Genomic DNA, 6,000 nt, shown 5'->3' on the forward strand with positions numbered 1-6,000 from the left:
GTTGCAGAGGTCTAAGGTGTTGGACATGGCTACAACAATCATGAGTGCTCATAAGTTCTGAGCATTGGAAACAACCCACGCTCACTGGAATCACTTCATGGAATTTATCTCGAGTGATCGTGAGACGGTAATATCATATAAGTCTTCAAACCTAGAGATATGATTTGTTACTTATGAGTTGGTTATGCATTGATTGTACGAAAACGCATTGGTAACTCGATGTTATAAAACGTGCTTTTGTGTATAATTCAATGAGTGGTAGAACAAACATATGAGTCGAAGTTTATCTATTCCTTCTTGGATTAGAAGCTGATATCTGGGCCCCTCGATGATTTTGTTTTGACCTATGTACCGGGCCCGGTCAGAACTAGGTTGATGTGTTCAATTAAGTTCTTTGTCAAACAAATCGGAAATCGGGAAACAAACTGCTGGACAATAAGTAAGACATCGTTCCATGTATTTGTCCGGCTGATATCTAGAACAAAGGATTATATGATCACTTATCTTAAATGGCATATCATCATCTTCTCAGTTCCGAGAGACCTTGAAAGAGCTACGATTGCCGATCGGTTCCTGAAGTACTAGAGTTATAGTTATTAGACTTATCCAAGTGGGAGACTGTTGGATAAGGTGTCTAAGTCCATAACTATTTCTGGGAAGTACTTGACCCGACCCGGCATGGTCCATTTGGGTTGCATGACACCATGCAATTGGATAGACTAAATGCGAGAAATAACACTTGGAGATTATTAATATATTATAAGTTCTAATATATTAATAATATTATTTGATTAGTTTGATCAAGAATTAATTTAGAATTAATTAAGTGATCAAAAGATAACTAATTAAATATATGGGTTGATTATGTAAATCATCCATATCTTGTATAGTGGACTAAGAGGCTCCATGGATTATCAAGTTGGGTTCCACCCATAGGATGCTCCATGGGAGTTACAAACCCATGGGTCATGGAAATAAAGAGTCATGACACATTAGGGTTTACATGGTGTAACCCTAGATGTGTCAACACTATATAAGAGTCTCATTCTCCACCAAAATCGGCTACACATATGAAACAAGAGGGCTAGGCCGATTTTAAGAAGTGTGTGCTCTCTCAAAAGTCTTTCCAAGAGCATTTGGTGTTGTGTGAAGCATTTGAGGCATCACACTTGGGGTGCTAGGCTCACAAGGTTTCAAGGAACATAAGCAACAACAAGGTAAGTTATTCTATCTTTCATTCAAGTTAAAAATTGTTCCCCATGTACGCTAGATAGGAATATAACCTTGGAATTTAACTTTGCATGATAATTAGACAAACATAGATCCAAGGTTATTAGGGTTGCATGTACACTTAGGAAGTGTTAGAATGCTCAAAACCCATCACCTTGAGCATAAAAAGTCCTAGAGGCAATTTTAGGTCCTTGAGTATCCAAAACTCCAAGGCAAATTACCCATCCTTAAGCTTAAATGCACACACCAAAAATGTTCAAGAAGTCCAAACCCTTCATAAAAAACCCACTTCGGAAAATCAAATCCAAATCACTTCATAATCACTAAAAACTCCCCAAAGTCACATCGGTCTTCAATCATTGTAACACCCATTTTCCAGGATGAATCATCTTCTTGTAGCTGCTTAAAAGGGGATGACCACGACATGGTGGAGCATCACCACGACGTGGCGTATCAGTTTGGACCGTGGGTTTTAAATGACTCACCACGGAGTGGTCTTGGGGTAACACGACGTGGTGGATGTATTAAGTAAAAAACCCTATTTTTTGGGTCTTGGAACCTATATAAGGAACATTAAGACTAGGGTTCCAGCCTCCATTTTCCTCCCAACATCAGAAACCCTAACCATATCCTTCATTAAAGTTGTGAGCTCATGCTTGGTGCTTTTGGTGATTTTTGAAAGAGAAGGAAGCCTTTGGTGAGGAGTATCATCCTGCAAGCAACAAATTCATCTTCTAGCTTCTCTTCTGGACTTGGGTGAGTGTTCAAGACTCAATCTTTTCTTACTAGGTTGTTAGATCTTGGATTTTGGTCCCTTTTCTTCATGCTTTATGGGATTTAGAAGGTGAGATCTCCTAAAGTTTGTAACTTTATGAATCTCCAGGCCATTTGGAGCATTTGACTCTTTGGATCTGAATTAAACTTGAGTTTTGAGGCCATGTATGGAATCTTGGCCCTTTTTGCCCTTGTTTTGCCCTAAAAATGGAAAGGACATGCATGCCCTTAAAGCTATGCTTTTTATGGTCCGGAGGGTGTAGGAAACCCTTATGGAAACTTTGGAAAAGTAGCTCTAAGGAATTGGTGCTTAATGAGAATCTTGACGCATTAAGTCACCATTAGTGATTGGGTTTGGGAGTTTGGCTTATGGGAAGTTTTGAGGGGTAAAGTTGGAAAATTTATCCATCAAGACCATGTAGATCTGAGCGTTGGAGTTTTTGTAGTTGAAGGAAAAAACTTAATGGTTTAGGCTGTTCAGATGCATCGCCACGACGCGGTTTAGGTCGCCACATCGTGGTGACTTGGTCTAGACCCGTCTGTTTTGGCGGTTTGTGACCACAACGTGGTAAAGGAGGCTACGGCGTGGTGGCTAACTAGGTTGACTTTTAACTTTTTATTTTGACCTGGACTGTGACCAAAACTTGACCTAGGGGTATGTTGAATATTTTGATTTGTATTATGAGTTTTGGTTATTGTATTTATTGTAAAGGTGATTGGTAGAGTTGGTATTTGGAGCAACATGTGGCTGCAACTATTTCGTCTGGTAGTGAGGTGAGTCTCATCACTGTACTCGGGAGTCGAAGGCACCAATGTCGGCCTATTGGCTTATGTTATATAGGAATACCAGGGGGTGGCCCCTGGCATTTGTATGAAAGACCTGGAGGTGGCTCCCAACAATTTGAACGCAAGACCAGAGTTTGGACCCTGACGATTATATGTACTATGCTAGTTGTATTTGTGATACTTGCATGGAAGACCTGGAGGTGGCTCTTGGATCTTGTCTACAAGACCAAAGGTTTTGGCCCCCGACCTGGCAAGGGAAGACCATGATACATATCATGGTATAATGACAAGACTGATTGGCACATAGCAATCTCTATTGTATGTATGGTATGTAGTATATTGGGGAACTCACTAAGCTTTGTGCTTACAGTTTTATGTGTACGGCTTTAGGTACTTCCAGTTCGAAAGGGAAGGGCCCAACATGACTGCACGACATCCCTTAGAGTTTTCCGCATTGGCAAATTATGATCTTTACTCTGATATTTAAATAATATATTTGCTTTAATCGATTTTTGGAATAACTCTTTTGTATGGTTTATTGTTTTAAAAATGAAAATTTTACTAAGAATTTTTGAGACGTTACAATCATAAATGATTATTCGCTACGAAAATAAATATCCAAAAACTTTTGAATACCCATATTGAAATCTCTCCCCTTTTTTATAATCGAAACACGATTATGAAACTCCAACAGGGAATGAGAAAGTGCTCGTAGTGGATTTTTCCATGCAATACTCCCCTTCGATAAGTGACGAATACTCGAAGCTTCAAATTCGAAAAACACGAAAAATATGTCAATTTTCGAAATCTTGACTTATCGGACCGCTTTGACTTGAAAACATTGCTCATGTTGCTGGTAAACATTTTGCATAAATGAAAATTTTGATATCCCTAAAAAAATTCTCCGAACTTTGCAAAGATTATAGTTTTAGGGGTATTAATCGTCCTTAAGCTGAACTTCGAGGACCAAATATGTAATATCGAGTGTTCTTCCCCAATTTCTGCTCAAAAGAACGCACACGCTGGCAACGATAATAGCGAAGCGCCAGCAATAGCGAACCTTGTTCAAGCTTCCCAAAAATTTCAACCATTCGCTATTCAAGCAATTAACCTTCGCTATCCAACCCAATAATCTTCCCATTCGCTATTAATCATACTCAATGACGAACTATATTTCTTCATTCTCAAACCTTGAAACCCAATAACGAACCATCAAACATTCGACCTCAAAGTCACTTCAATGACTAACCACCTTCTTCATCATGTAACCTTTAAACTGTGATGCCAACATCGAACTCTCGATATCATTCAACCATTAATCCAGTTGAAGTCCTTAATGGCTTCATTAAACCAACATTGAACCTACTTCCTACTTCTTTATCACCTGTCGCACCACAATTGTAGAAGCCCGCTCAAGGATTCAATACTCAATCCCCCCAAACTTTTCCTTCGATGTCAATGCAACTTTCGTCCTCTAACCACTGTCCATTATCGAACACCAAAACATTCTCTATTAAACCCTTCCACCTTCGATTCTCATCTGTTCAATCTAATTTTCACATTCGATATGTAAATCTTGACAAACAAAGACAAGACCACGATATCAAACCCATATCGATTTCTTTGAATTTCTCAACCCACTTCGGTATCCCTTCTACTGCCATTGTACGAATCAACTGTGAAGCCATCAAGTTCAATGTGCGATACCAACGATCAAATTAATGTCTTCTCAATAACAGCTTTCTCAATTTCAAATCCAATCCCTTCACAGTTTCGGATTTTGACTCTTCATTTTTTGACCATAGAAACCGATTATCGACAAACATTAAAATCATCATCTTCAAATTGATTTTCAGATCAAAACAACCATATCAGCCAAAAAAAATCTTTCATGTTCATCAACCATCCATCAGCAAGAACTTTCATCTAAGTCTCCAATCATTTAAATAATCAAAGACTTAAAGAATCGATACAGTGAAGAAGACAAATGAAGCAAGGAAATCGATTTAATGAATTCTTGAATCAGTACAAGATTATAATACAGAATATTCCAAATCGATGAGAGTTAAACGAAATTTTATCGTTGATTTAAAGAATCGATATTAGCAATCGATATCTGTATCTAAAGAACGTGATGCTGTGAATTAATTTCTCATAAAAAATAGAATCAATCAGATGATATTCGAACGCAATTAAACGAGGAAGAGACTGATGATCCGTAATCAGATTAAGAATCTCGAATTATTTGATATTGATTTGTGAACCCAAACAACCAAACGGAATACGAACGAGAATCCGACGAATCGATTTTTTTCTCCGAATAAAGGAATTATGAGCGAAATCAAAAGTGAACTGGATCAAGTAAATTGGGCTTTAAAATCGGATCATACGAACAGTACAAACCACAAAGATCACTTGATTGACTTCAAATTTGATTCAATGAACAGTAACATGTTGTGATTTGGGCTTTTGATGAACAGTAAGAACAATTAAATTTTGGATTAAAAGATGGATCAAATGATTTTAATATAATTTGGTTTGAATTGAATAAAACAAATTGGATCAACAAAATAGGTTTGAAACGAAAATAGATCCAATGCAGAGATTTACCAAAGATTTCAAATCTTTTATTTGATTACGCAAAAATGTTGTCATCTAGGATTGTTGATCTTGAAATAGTTGTTTAAACCTTCAAGATTAAGCTCTAATACCACATGTAGGATTCTATGGAGATGACAATTGCGGAATTAAGAACATGCATAATCGAAAAGACCCAATTTAACGTTTAAGCAAAATATGTATAGATAATGGAGTAATATAAAAATATAGAAGCATGTATGTGCTTGACTCTCTCTCTCTCTCTCTCTCTCTCTCTCTCTCTCTCTCTCTCTCTCTCTCTCTCTCTCTCTCTCTCTCTCTCTCTCTCTCTCTAAACTAAACTACTCATCTATATAATAGGAGTTCTCTCAACCTACAAAGTATACTATATAAGTATATAGGTAACCTCAACCCATAAAACCTTCACAGAGAAGCCTTCCATATGGAATAGGGAAGGAGATTTCTAAGTGACCATCTAATGAAAGAGCTTTGCATCCCAACAATATATAATATCACACATAGTAGAGTGAAAAAAACCCGATCTGAAACTAGAATCCAAGTTTCACATGCAAGTCTCCACTAGTGAATCAACTAGCACGAACCAAATAAATT

The sequence above is a fragment of the Lactuca sativa genome, chromosome 5 (genome assembly GCF_002870075.4).
Source record: "Lactuca sativa cultivar Salinas chromosome 5, Lsat_Salinas_v11, whole genome shotgun sequence".
Classification (NCBI taxonomy): domain Eukaryota; kingdom Viridiplantae; phylum Streptophyta; class Magnoliopsida; order Asterales; family Asteraceae; genus Lactuca; species Lactuca sativa.